Raw genomic sequence first — 13,443 nt, forward strand, 5'->3', positions numbered from 1 at the left:
TTTCTCCTCTAAGAAAGAGTTGTGATTCTCGCCTGTTTCTTCCCTCCCATTCAGTGACACGTGTGTCTGTGTGTGTGTGTGTGTGTGTGTGTGTGTCTGTCTGTCTGTCTGTCTGTCTGTCTGTCTATGTTCTTAAATTTTTACTGCTCCATGTACTGTGTCTTCCCTGAGTATGCCAACCCATCTACTGAAGGTCCGTCGAACAGTTGGAGGGTTTTTGTGTCACTGTCTCTGATTGGCGTGTTTGCTTCTCATCAAATTTATTTGATGAGAAACTCCCATCTTAACTGGATTTACTTCAAGGGCCCGAAGTATCAACTACGTTCAGACAAAGCACTTTTACAGTTCAAAAGCCCCTGATAGGGGGTTGGGGATTTAGCTCAGTGGTAGAGCGCTTGCCTAGGAAGCGCAAGGCCCTGGGTTCGGTCCCCAGCTCTGAAAAAAAGAACTAAAAAAAAAAAAGGGCCCTGATAAATTTTTACTCTGAGGTTATTTTTCTTTCGCTATTCCTAGCCAGCATTGCTCCTTGAGCCAGGGCAGATGAGAGCATGCTCCACACTGCGCAACAGGGTTTTGCCTACCAAGGCTACGTCTGTGATGGTGGAGTGCTTGGGGGTAATGGGGCTGAAAATTTACTCTGACCTCATTGTGTACCTTTTCTGTGTTCAGGTTCCCAGGTAGCACAAGGGGACAACTGTATTCAGTCGAGGAGTGTGCTGCTCAAGTGAGTCAACTAGACGTAAGAGGCTTCGCCATCTAGGTTTGTATATGAACGTACTGCCGTGCACAAGTGACAGCGATTCCACCCAAGACCTCTAACGTCACCTTTTTCAGAACGTGCCCCACCATTACGTGACATGTGACTAGACCTCACGGGGCAGTGTTTCGGGCTGATTGCTTCTCATAGTGTTGGGAATCTCTGTTCAAGACTCTCAAGTTACTTTCAACTCCTCGTTGGGTACCAGAAAGCCCAGGATTGTGTAATCATGGCTCCTGAAATCACCACTTAGCTTCTTCTTCTCTTTCCTTTAGAGACCAAGTGTTCAAAGGGACGTGCTTTAGACATGCACCCCTAAACCCAGCTTAGAGACTCGGCCACTTTCTGAGGAGATATTAATAAGCAATCACGCCCTTAGTAGGACGTGCACAGAAGAGTGCACACACATGAAGAGTGCACACACATGAAGATTCTGAGAGCACAGTGCGGTCCACGCACTTGAAAAGCATTGTATGTGCATCCGGAAGAGCAACAGCAGCATATCCCTACCTCACGCACACCATATCAAAAGGAACCCCTAATAACAGGACAGAGCTCGGATAGCTAAGTCATCTCTCATTATGTTGTCTGGGACCCAGGCTCCGTCTCGTCACTGCCATCTTCAGCTTTTCGGCTGTTGGTCATGAGTTTGTCCCAAGATGTCACCACAGGCACAAGAAAGTTAGTGCTATGGGGTTGGGGATTTAGCTCAGTGGTAGAGCACTTGCCTAAGAAGCGCAAGGCCCTGGGTTCGGTCCCCAGCTCCAAAAAAAAAGAACAAAAAAAAAAAAAAAGAAAGTTAGTGCTCCCTGAGCCACATTCAGCATGTAAAACTGATCCCTGGGTTTCTTGGCTCAGGAACCTCAAGTTGATGTCTCTTTACCTCCTGCATGCCACTAATGACACTAATGACACTAATCACGTGCCTGTGCCCTAACCATAGAACTCACAGAAGCAGCAGATCACCAGGACTGGCTAAGACTGACATTGCATCCTCTGAGACCCCAAAAGCTCAAGGCTCATTCTGTCATCCGGGAAGAAGGAAATGCTCTCACAATGTACACAAACACCAGGTGAGCCTAGAGTAGTGTGTTGGTGTGTGTTGCCTTCGAGAAGACCAATTTTACCAATTTTCAGGCAGATAATCAACATGTTCAGCTCTGATGGCAATTTGCTGTCTCCATGACTGCTCAATTGTGCTACTGACAACTGAATTAGAATAATTTCTCTCTCTCTCTCTCTCTCTCTCTCTCTCTCTCTCTCTCTCTCTCTCACACACACACACACACACACACACACAGAGAGAGAGAGAGAGAGAGAGAGAGAGAGAGAGAGAGAGAGAGAGAGGACCACACCCTGAAGACTTGGTCCCAGCTTGACGCCAATGAGAAGTGGTAAAATCTTTAAGAGACGGGGCCTAGTGAGAGGTCTTTAGGTCATTGGGCAAGTGAAGATGATCACCAGCCCCTTCATCTTTTTCGCTTTTGTTCCTTGGCCACAACGTGTACAGCTTTACTCTACCACCTACTTCATCCATGATAGACTATCTCACCTACAGGCTCAAAAGGAGTAGACCCAGCTCACCAGGAAATGAGACCTCAAAAACAGTGAGCCGAAGTAACCCCTTTCTCTTTGTGAGTTGATCATCTCAAGCGTTTTGCTATAGTAGTGGAAATCTGACTAACACAGTTGCCATTGTGACTCAAAAGGAATCGCAAACGCTACTCCAGTAAATGAGTGTCAGCAGGTCCCAATAAAGATGCATGAAAAGAGGACCCGGCAAGATTGTACCCAAGGGCTTTGCTTGTGAGTCTTTAGCCTCATCAAATGATAGACAGGTGAGCCAAATCTGTACACTGCCTGCGGTGTGCTCTGACTCAGGGTCTGAGTGTGATGAACCCATTCGATTGGCCCCTGTTCCCTGTTATCTTACGCCACGCCACCTCTCATTCTTTTTTTTTTTTTTTTTTGGTTCTTTTTTTCGGAGCTGGGGACCGAACCCAGGGCCTTGCGCTTCCTAGGCAAGCGCTCTACCACTGAGCTAAATCCCCAGCCCCGCCACCTCTCATTCTTACTGTGATGATTCCAGCGTAACAGCAAAGGCTGAGTCGTCCTGTATTCTGCGAAGCATGCGCCTGCTGCTTTATGGCAGCTCTGTGATCGTTCGTGCATAGATTTCTGTAACAGACACAGTATGATGAGACTGCCTCACTGTAGTGCTTGGTCTACTTCGGGACAACAGACATACACTCAGTCACCAGCTAAATTTAACACCATTCTTTGAGCACTCGTTCCCTGACACGCAGGCTCCAAGAAGCCCTGTGCAACTGCTTTCTCAGGAGTGATCAGCAGTGGTCCTCACTGACATGCTGTGTGGTAACCTAACCCCCGCATTCTGCTGACGAGCCACACTCCCGCGGTCTATGAGCTCAGTGGAATCCCTCAATAGAACCATACCCTGTTATTGAGTCCTGAACCATATATTATCGTGACTACTAAGCCAATTCAAATGGCCCATCCCCTCTGCCTTAACATCAGGCAAAGCCTTGAGCAATCACCCTTCTTTTCAAAGAATGTATTCTCTCTCTGGATTTGAACTCACTGAACTCCGGACTGCCTGGGCCTCCTGCACTACATCCCCACACCCCTGATGAGGCTGCTGGTCAGCATCTGGGGCTATTTCTATAAGGACCAGTTGTGTGGCACTTCTCTTGTGGGAATATGATCAATCATCTAGTCACCTAAGACAGGGAGCCATCTACAAACCAAAGCACAGATATCACCAAAGTCTAATTTGTGAACCAGTGAGTTTTATTGGGGTTACTTACAGGAATAAGAGTGAAAGGTTACTTACAGGAACAGAAATGACTCAAAGACGGCTGCATCACTAAAAGCATACCTCAGCATAGGTGACAAGTTCACAAAAGCTGGGACCTACAATCCATCATGGCACAACCCAAAGGTCACTAAACAGGATAGAGAGTGTCTTTTTCCAGGCAGCTTAGTTGGTCTAAGGCTCTTCTAGGCATCTAGCAAGATCAGAAAGTGTCAGAAGTCCTTGCTAATTATGTAAGTTTGGGAAGGGGAGGGGCCTGGTGAATCTGCTCAGTTTCAGGGACTTCCTGAAGCTATTCTCTCATTTTCTTCCTGAATTTAAAGAGCTTCTCTGCAGGATGGAATGTTTTCCTTCCTTTTAGAGCATCCTCAATTTTAATGAGTTTCCCTCCAAGATGAAGGTTTGACTCAGAGGAAACTGTTTACACCATAGGAAATGGAATCATGAATGTCTCCCTTTCCATAAATAAAGACCAACAAAGAAAATTAAAAGTGTCAACTCAGCATTAGAGGGACTGAAACCACTTCAAAGGTTTTTCTACCTCTTGAGAAGCTCACTTTTACCTACCACAAACCCTGTACGTAAGGCTCCCCTAAATGATGCTTTCTAAGCTCTAAAAAAGGAGATATCCTGCTGGGTTTTTTTTAACTCGACAAATACTTATTCCATATCTTCTGATACAACCAGGAAACGAAAGTGTAGCTCCTAGCCATCAAGAGCTGGGACAGGCATTGGTAGGTGGTAAGCAGCACAAAGGAAGTGAACGGGATGCTGTTTGTATCAGTGCACTGTGGCTACTTTAACAAATTGACCTGCATTGGTAATCAGCATTGCTTCAAACAGAAATGTGTTATTCTCAGTTCTGAAGGGCAGAAGTCCCAGGCCAAAGTGTCAGCAGGCCCACCACCCTCCAAAGGTATAAGGTAAAAGTCTCCTCTTCCTCCCTCCAGTATCTCCAAGCGTTCCTTAGCTGTGAATACATTGCTCCAATCTCTGCTTCTGTCTTCACATGACCTCCTCACCTTCTCTGCATGTTGTCTTTCTCCGACAATAACTGTCATTGCATTAGGAATCCAGACAGTCCAGAGCTGTTCATCTCAAGACCCTTGATGTAATCTATGCATTAGGCAGCCTGCAGTCCCATCTTCTCACCATCATGCTCCAGTGACATGTTTTACACTGGGGGGAGGGGGAGGTGACTCCATGTGGTAAGAGTTAAGCTGCATTTGGAAGGCTGAGGAGACACACATCGTGCAAAGGAGGAGAGAACCGGGATTTCAGGAGAAAAAGGACACAGAGCACTGCTGACCAAGGACACAGTCTGTGCACCGTCCGAACTGAGTTAATAGCCCTACACAAATGGAGAGAAGCCAGGACAGCCGAACAGAATGAACGAAAGAGGCTGAGGTGTGTTGGGGATCACACAGTTGCTTCTTTTAGGGGCCTGGGAAGCCACAGGAAGGAACTGAAATCTTACTTCAAGTGCAAGGATAAATGTAGCTAGCTTGAGCCAGGTGTGCAGTTCACCTGTGATTCCAGGACACTGAGAGTCCGGAGACTGAGGCAGGAGGCTCATGAGTACAAGGTCAGTCTGGGCTACATATCGAGACTCTGTCACAAAAATAAGAAAATACTCTAATGTCATTTACAGTTCATCTTGAAGATTTGTCAGAAGACACAGCAAGCCTTGTTGTAAATTGTAAATCGCTGTGACTTTAGCTGCAGAAAATGTATGCATAATTTTTTTTATTATTTATATAAACTTGATTAAAAAACACACGAAACCCAAATACAAGGAGGAGCGCTAGAAATCCAGTATCTATCCGTATTGTGGGCTGAATTACAGTCCTCTCAACAGTTCAGATGTTGAAATCCTAACTCCAGTGCATATTTTTGGGATTGGTTGCTGCTGATGTCATTCTTTAGGTTACCATGAGGTCATTTCAGAGGTAAGTCCCTAATCCAATCTATGTGTGGAAAGAAATGCGGACTTAAACACGTGTTAGCTTTCAACCACTGTGACAGAATACGTGTGATAACCAGCTTATAAAGGAGAAAGATTTAACAATTCCAGTCCATGACTGACTAGCCCTGTTGCTTTGGGCCTGTGGCCAGACAGCAAATCACTACAGGGATGTATTGGGAAGGAAGTCTGTTCGGTTCATAGCCAACTGCAAAACAGAGTAGAAGAGACCAAGCTTCCACAGATTCCTGCAAGGGCACCCTCCAGTGTAAAGTGTCTTCCCTCTAGGTCCCCCCTATTAAAGCTTCCATCACCTCCTAACAGTGTCAAGCAAGAGACCAAGTACCTGATTCGAGGGAGCATTCCAAATCCAAACCACAGCACCCTCGTACAGTGAGGATGCCACCCAGGCAGGAAGACAATCAGTTGTCTAGAAGCCAAGAGAAGAGGCCAGTCCCTAGAAGCAAACTACTCAGGATCCAGAGCTCGGAAGCCTCAGACTCCTGTGGCCCAAGCAGTTGGGCTATGCTGCTTTCTTACCGCAGCCTGAGCCTGGCATCTTAGGAAATGAGGCATGGAGAGGGCATCTTCGCCAGACCCCATCCTGGAGCACTGACAGGTCTAACTCTCCACCCACAGCAACAACGGATCATCCCCTTCCCCAGTGCCCTTCCTCCCACCTCCCTATCAACCCACAGGTCCTTCCTCCTGCAGCATCTCCTCATGCAAAGCTAACTCGGTCTCCCTGGCTCCTAGAGTAAAGTTCTCCACTCTTTATAAGTTGTTCTGGGTTTCTCCTCAGTGGTTTTTGCCCTCAAAGCACCCTTCACCATCTTCTCCCCAGTGATAACATTATCTACCCACAGGACCAAAGGACCTCACTCGTCCTCTCTGCAGAGACACACAGAGACAAGCCTGGGAGACTGAGGACAGAGCCTGCACCTTTCTTAGTGCCTCCTTTTTACCCATATCTATCAGGAAGTGGGGAGAGAGATAGGAATATAAACACAATTCTGTCTTATTTCTTTCCACACAGAGAATTTCACTGTTTTAATTATAAGCCTCAGAGGGTAGAAATACATCTTGTCCATTTTTGCATCTTCTTTTTTTTAACTTTTTTTTTCCGGAGCTGAGGACTGAACCCAGGGCCTTGTGCTTGCTAGGCAAGCGCTCTACCACTGAGCTAAATCCCCAACCCCCATTTTTGCATCTTCTAACATAACAGTTCTCATCCTGTGGATTGTGACCCCTTTGGCAAACCTCTGTCTCCAAAAATATTTACATTATGATTCAAAACAGTGGCAGAACAACAGTTAGGAAGTAGCAACAACGTAATATTATGGCTCCGGGTCACCACAACATGAGGAACTGTATTAAAGGGTCAGCATTAGGAAGGTTGAGAACCACTGGTCTAAGGAATGGAAGGGACCAATTTACACACTGACAGGTGCTGACAACTGAAGCCTGCCAGACCCTGTATCCTTATGCTAGGATACATCGTCTTCCTACATCGTCTACAAAGTTGCTGAGCTGAAAATGGTCTCTGTTAGTTTTGGTGGGCTGTATCTCAGTAGTAGAGTTGCTCAACTTAGCATCTGTAAGACCCTCTGTTCAATCCTAAGTAATGAAAGAAAAAAAGTCAAACGCGAAGCTTTGCTAACATCTGTCGTGAGTGGTTGATGACATTTCCCCCATCTACTGTTCAGTCCTAAAAATAGACTCCCTCCTTTGAATGTGGAATCCGCAGCCTAAGGCAGCCGGGAGCGCATGTGAAGGCTGGTGTGGGAGGGGCCGGATTTGGCTGGAAAGGCAGGGAGCAGCTGCCACACCAGGGATCTCACGCCACATTGTGATGGGCATGGGCAGCAAAATCCCCTCGACCAGACACACATTCCGTCAATTAGATGCAATGCTAAAGCTAATGAGGAAGGCACATGGGGTCTCCAGGCGAAATCGGAAAGGTCCAAGAGGTCAACAGCTCACTGTGGACTGCAACTCCTCCGAAAAAGAACTGTGACTGATTCAACCCCACTCTAGGAGGTCTAACCTCTACTACAGGCCTCTAGCCTAGGCCTTAGCACTCTGTGAAGATGAATAGTTGGATGGATGGATGCATGAGTAGACAGACAGCTAAAATCCCTATTCTCTTCCTGAGTTCCAGTCTTCAGAGAACTGGCAAAAAACATATGGTCATATTTGTTGCCTTATACCAATGCCCAGCTTTCTGTGCTAAGAAGCAGGATAAATGATCCTTTAGAATGCCAGAATCCCGAAGAGGCTCAGAAACACACTAGCACACCCTCTCGAGCACCGTCCTCAACCTGTGGGTCACAAACTCCCCTTAGGTGTCACATATCAGATGTCCCACATATTGGATATTTACGTTACGATTCCTAACAGTAGCAAAAGTAGAGTTATGAAGAAACAACAAAATAATACAGTTCCACAACATGGGGAACTATATTGAAGGGTCATGGCATTTGGAAGGCTGAGAACCACTGCTCTAGAAACTCTCATTAGTAAACTTCTTAGCTGTAGGGTTTCCATGGCCTCTTCAGTTTGTTCCCACCGAATGCTATGTGCACGATACCGTCATGCACAGTTTAAGCTCTGCACATTTCTCGTTGCCATTTTATATAATTTAAATTGTACAAAGGATACTCTTCCCACTGTATTGTACATAATAAGTTTATTATTGTTTTATTTAATAATAAGTATTATTCTTTTTATATATTTTATTCCTTAATATAATGTTATTTATTATATTAAACGAAATGCACGTTGCCTCCCTCAGTTTCTCAAATAGAATCTAATAGCATAGCAATTCATATCCGCCATCAGTGCTTTTTTTTTTTTAAAGAAACACATGGGTTGGGGATTTAGCTCAGCGGTAGAGCGCTTGCCTAGCGAGTGCAAGGCCCTGGGTTCGGTCCCCAGCTCCGAAAAAAAAGAAAAAAGAAAAAAAAAAACACACATGAACAAACTTTCTCATGAGTTGGAGAAACTGACATCTTTACTTTTTCTTTACTAAAACCTAATTAATCCATTCTAATATCAGTTCATGTTAGGACACTTCTTTTAATCACAATTCTTTATACAATTCTTAAGATTAATTTTTTCTCATCTTAAATTATGGGTACGTGGGGTGGGAGGCTCGAGTATGTGAACGTAGGTGACCACACATGGTGTCAGATCTCCTGGAGCTGGAGCTGTGGGTGGGTGTGCCGGGTCAGGTGCTGGAACCCAGACTGCTACATCTTCCCTTTGCTACATCTTCCCTTTGCTACATGTTCTTAACCATTGGGCTGCCTCTCTAGCCCAATATACTATTCTTAACATCATAATGCTTTGTAAGAAAAACTACATAAAAAGTAAGGTTCTAATTTGCTTCTTGTTTCCTGTACCACTGGAACTGTACTTCTGAGAATGGAAGGACTTCGTCAGAATCGAAACATGATCACAAGCATTATCTGTATGCATTCTGTCAGGGCAACACCCGCCCACCACATACCTCAATTATTTTGAAGACAAGGGCTTGGTAGGAAGCCTTGGCTGGCTTCAAGTTTGTGATCCTCCTGCCTCAGCCTCCCATGTGATAGGATTACAGACTTGTACCATAATGCCTGGCTTAAACAATTTCCTGAGAATATACATCTTAGTTGGGACAAGAACATACCAGGCGGTTTCAAGGAATCGGGTACTTTGAACGCCGCTATTGGGTGTTTCAGCGAAGGGCGGCTGGGACTTCCTTTGTTGACAGAGCAACATCTGGGAAGAATGTCAGGAGAAAGAGAGGCAGGCTCAACAGAAGGTGCTTCCCAGGCAGACATGTGTTAGCAGAGACATAAGAACAAAGCGGGTGAGCTCAGCAGCAGTAGACGCTTGTCTGACAAACATTAGGCCCGGCTCTTTACACACAGACTCCCTGGAAAGCTCTCCTATAGATCCAGGAGAGTCATGAGCCAAGTACGAATTGAGCCACGTGGGGTTCCTGTGAGGGAGAATATGACACAAGGTTTCAATCTTGCTATCTGTGTCAGGAGCTGGGCTATCAGCACTTAGCTGGGCTATCAGCACTTAGTTCACGACAGTTAAAGTCCGACAGAATTATTCGGTCCCCTAATGTGCCTTCATTTTGCATCTCTGGCTCCCGTGGACAGGTGCCCTCGGGCGTGGGCAGAGTTTAAGGCCGCCAAGCAGCAATTTCAAACAGGGAGTGACAGAAGTCACCCCGTGGGGCCCATAGAACCCACAAGGTCTTAAAAGTAGAAGAGGAAAAGCCTCCCCTCAAAAAAAAAAAAGTCTTCAGAGACACCAAAACGAATTCAGCCTCCAACACATTGACTTTAGCCCCTGGCAAACTCACGTCAAACGAACCTGCATGGCTGTGAGATATTCAAAGTTGTTCGAAAACATCTTCCTCTTCCTTGCCGCAGCAGACAAACTTCAGACGCTATAGAAACCATCCCTGGACAGGAGCCCAGGCCACTCAGTGGAGTTTGCCCACTCTTGCTGTAACCTGAGGATGACTGATCAAGTCATGGCCATGGGGACCCCAGACCCACCCAATGTAACCTGGACATGCTGCCAGCCTGAGACTATAGGTGCTGTCCCCCACCCACCCTGCTGGCTCTGGGACTCCAGCAGGTCTGAATAAGGCAGAGGCCTACCTCTCCATTGTCTACCAAATCTCACAACAGCAAGATTTACCGTTACGGTCCATAGTCACCCCAACTTGGTTCTGTTTTTGTTGGTGGTGATGTTGTTCGATTTTGGTGGGGAGGCAAAGTCTTACTATGTACCCGAGGCTAACCCTGAAGTTCTGGCAATCCTACTGCCTCAGCCTGTCAAGTGCTGGGGTAACAGGCTTGCGCCACCATACCCCCGTCTTGCAGCTAAGGAAAGCAAGACTCTGAGAGGCAAAGGAAAGGGCAACTGGCAATGGTTGTTCTATTTGCTGTCCTGGGAACTTTTGAAAATTCTAGATTTCTAACATCCTGTCATTTGCGGCCATACAGCTGGAACAGGAGGACATTATGCTAAGTGAAGAGAGTCAGGCCCAGAAAGGCTGACACCGCATGATCTCACTCGTGTGTGGAAGCTAAGACAAAGCTGATGTCATAGTAGAAGAATAGAATTGTGGTTAGCATAGCCTGGGAAGGGTATGGAATGAGGGGTAGAGAGGGTGGTTAAGGCATACGGGGTGCAGGCAGAGAGGAGAAACAGCTCCTACTGTCCTGTCTCACAGTGGACTAACCAGACTTGTCAACAGTTCATTGGACCTTTCAAAACAGCTAATAGATAGATCGCCAGTATCGTCAACACCTTTGTGCTGACATGGTAAACGTTTAAGGTGATGGATATGCCAGCTACCGTGGTCTCAGGGCCAGTGGACATCATAAATGTATAACATGCTCTGTCCGTACATTTGTACAGTTAAATGTCTGTTAAATGGTTTTTCAAAACTTTAAAAGCAGGGGCTAGGGATATAGCGAGGTACCAGAATGCTTACATATATGATTCAGTCCCAGCTCTGTAAATATAAGACAGAAAAGTAAAAAAAAAAAAAAAAAAAAAATCTAGATTCCCGAGGTCCACAGCAAAACCCCTAAATAAAGTCTCCAGGTATCAGGACTGCAAAGTTGGCTCGGAGGTGGAGAGCACTGGCTACTCTTACAGACGACCCAGTTCAATTCCCAGCACCCACACGGAGGTTCAAAACCATCTGTAACTCCAGTGTCAGGGCATATAGTACCCTCTCTGACCTCTGCAGGCACCAGGCATGTATATGGTGCACAGACAGACAGACAGACAGACAGACAGACACAATCAAAATATCCATACACTTTTTTTTTTAATTTCCAGGTATCAAATGCCAGTATCTGTTGCTCCTCTGAGCTCCTGAGAGAACTAACTCTCTGAGATGACGAGGGACGCCGAACTGAGATGCAAGCAAAGCTTCAAGTCTCACAGCGACGTCACACAGGTGACCACCCCACTGCTCACTAGCAGAGCACAGTTCTGCTGCCAATCAAAGCCTGGACTGGAGAAGCAAGTTCCTCTGTGGCTCCCAACCTGGGTGCGCTATAGCATCTCTCCAGGGAGCCTTCAAAGCCTAAAAACCTTTCCATCTGGGGTCACTGAGGGCAGCTGTCCTGATGACCTATACCGGGGCATGCGAAGGCACCAGTGACATTTGACAATCTCCTCCCTAGGATTCTACTGTGGTGCTGTACTTCTTTCTTGAACATGCTTATCAATTTAATCCATATAAATGTATTATGAGAGAGAGAGAGAGAGAGAGAGAGAGATACAATCTTCATTTTTGTAATGAAGGAAACTGAGCCACGAAAAAGAGTAAGTCACTTGGACACCCTCAAGGTCACTGTTTGGCCTTGTGACAGAAGAATGCTTAAGACTGACTGGTTAATTTATGAGGAAAATAAATTCCCTGTGCTCCCGGAGGCTACAAAGTGCAGTGTATTCAGAGCATGGGCATGTGGCAAACGTTCACGCTGCCTTCTGGCATATCGAGACAGAGGAGTGCGTTCCCTCCTTTTCTCATAAAACCACTAATGCCATCATGGGGGTGACACCCTATGACTTCATCTAACTTAATTCCCTCCCAGCAGTCCCTAGTTTCGGTAGCACTTGTGAGTGCAAATGTTACAGGTGTGGCCTACGTGGAATAGGCAGGTGGCTTGTGATCTTTGAATGCACATAGGATCTCTCTCTCTCTCTCTCTCTCTCTCTCTCTCTCTCTCTCATAATCCCAGTCAACCACGAAAATGTTGAAACCAAACCAGTAGATAAAAGAAAACTTCTCCCTAGAAACAAAGTTTTTCTGTCTATAGTTGACAGCCCGGGGTGTTTTGTTACAGGAAGAGAAAGCTAATTAACACAGAAAAGACATACCCAGAACTCCACAGCAACAAAGTTACAAGCAGGAGAGTTCTCAAACCCAGCTAGTTTGGTTCTGTTCTGCAGAGGCTCTGTATCCTCTCACCTCATGACTAGGCCTTCGGGGCTTCATATTCTCTTGAGTGTGCAAGTGTTCAGAAAGGCCAGTGGCAGCAAGCTGTCCGTCCATCCTCTTGCCGTTGCTTAGTACCTGAACCTTACTCTGAAACCCAGCCTGGAAAACAGCTTTCCCACCAATATTCTGGCAGCATCTCTCACCATACACTCAAGCCAAGTGCCCCCACATACACCCAGACCCCAGGGAATGTGTTATGAGCACCCCTATGCTGCAGGTTGCCCCACCTCTCAGCTCTCAAATATGCCCATGCTATCATCAATAACACAGCATATCCCTTGAGCTGGTAACATGTTTTTCCTTGGGAAGTCTCATTTTCTCTTTTAAAAATCATTTCAGGGGCTGTGGAAATGGCTCCGTTAACGACTTGCTTGCCTTAGAAGCCTAAGAACCTAGGTTAAAGTCTCCAACATCCACACAAATAAGCCAAGTGTGCCCCTGCAGCCCTGCCATTGGGAAAGCAGAGGCAGAAGGAGCCCTGGAGATCTCTGGCCAGCTAGTTTTGCTCTATCAGTGAGTTCCATGTTCAGAGACCCTCTCGAAAGAAATAAGGCAGAGGGTGATTAAGATGGATGCCTTAGGGGCTGGAGAGACGGCTCAGCGGTTAAGGGCACTAACTGCTCTTCCAGAGGTCCTGAGTTCAAATCCCAGACACTCCATGGTGGCTCACAACCATCTGTAATGGGATCCATTGTGTGTCTGAGGGCAGCAACTGTGTACTCGCATACGTAAAATAAAAACTTTTTAAAAAAGAAAGGTGGGGTTGGGGATTTAGCTCAGTGGTAGAGCGCTTACCTAGGAAGCGCAAGGCCCTGGGTTCGGTCCCCAGCTCCGAAAAAAAGAAAAAGAAA

At 46.2% G+C, this 13,443-nt stretch overlaps 1 long non-coding RNA gene across 1 annotated transcript; it reads left to right on the forward strand.

Annotated features, from left to right (window-relative positions):
* Nucleotides 1-10,732: 10,732 nt before the first annotated feature.
* On the forward strand, nucleotides 10,733-11,767 carry LOC102551820 (uncharacterized). The gene is made up of 2 exons (XR_015631505.1): nucleotides 10,733-10,896; nucleotides 11,422-11,767. It is a non-coding gene; the product is annotated as an uncharacterized LOC102551820 (long non-coding RNA).
* The last annotated feature ends 1,676 nt before the right edge of the window (nucleotides 11,768-13,443 follow it).

This window comes from Rattus norvegicus, chromosome 10, assembly GCF_021556685.1.
Source record: "Rattus norvegicus strain SHRSP/BbbUtx chromosome 10, alternate assembly SHRSP_T2T, whole genome shotgun sequence".
Lineage (NCBI taxonomy): Eukaryota > Metazoa > Chordata > Mammalia > Rodentia > Muridae > Rattus > Rattus norvegicus.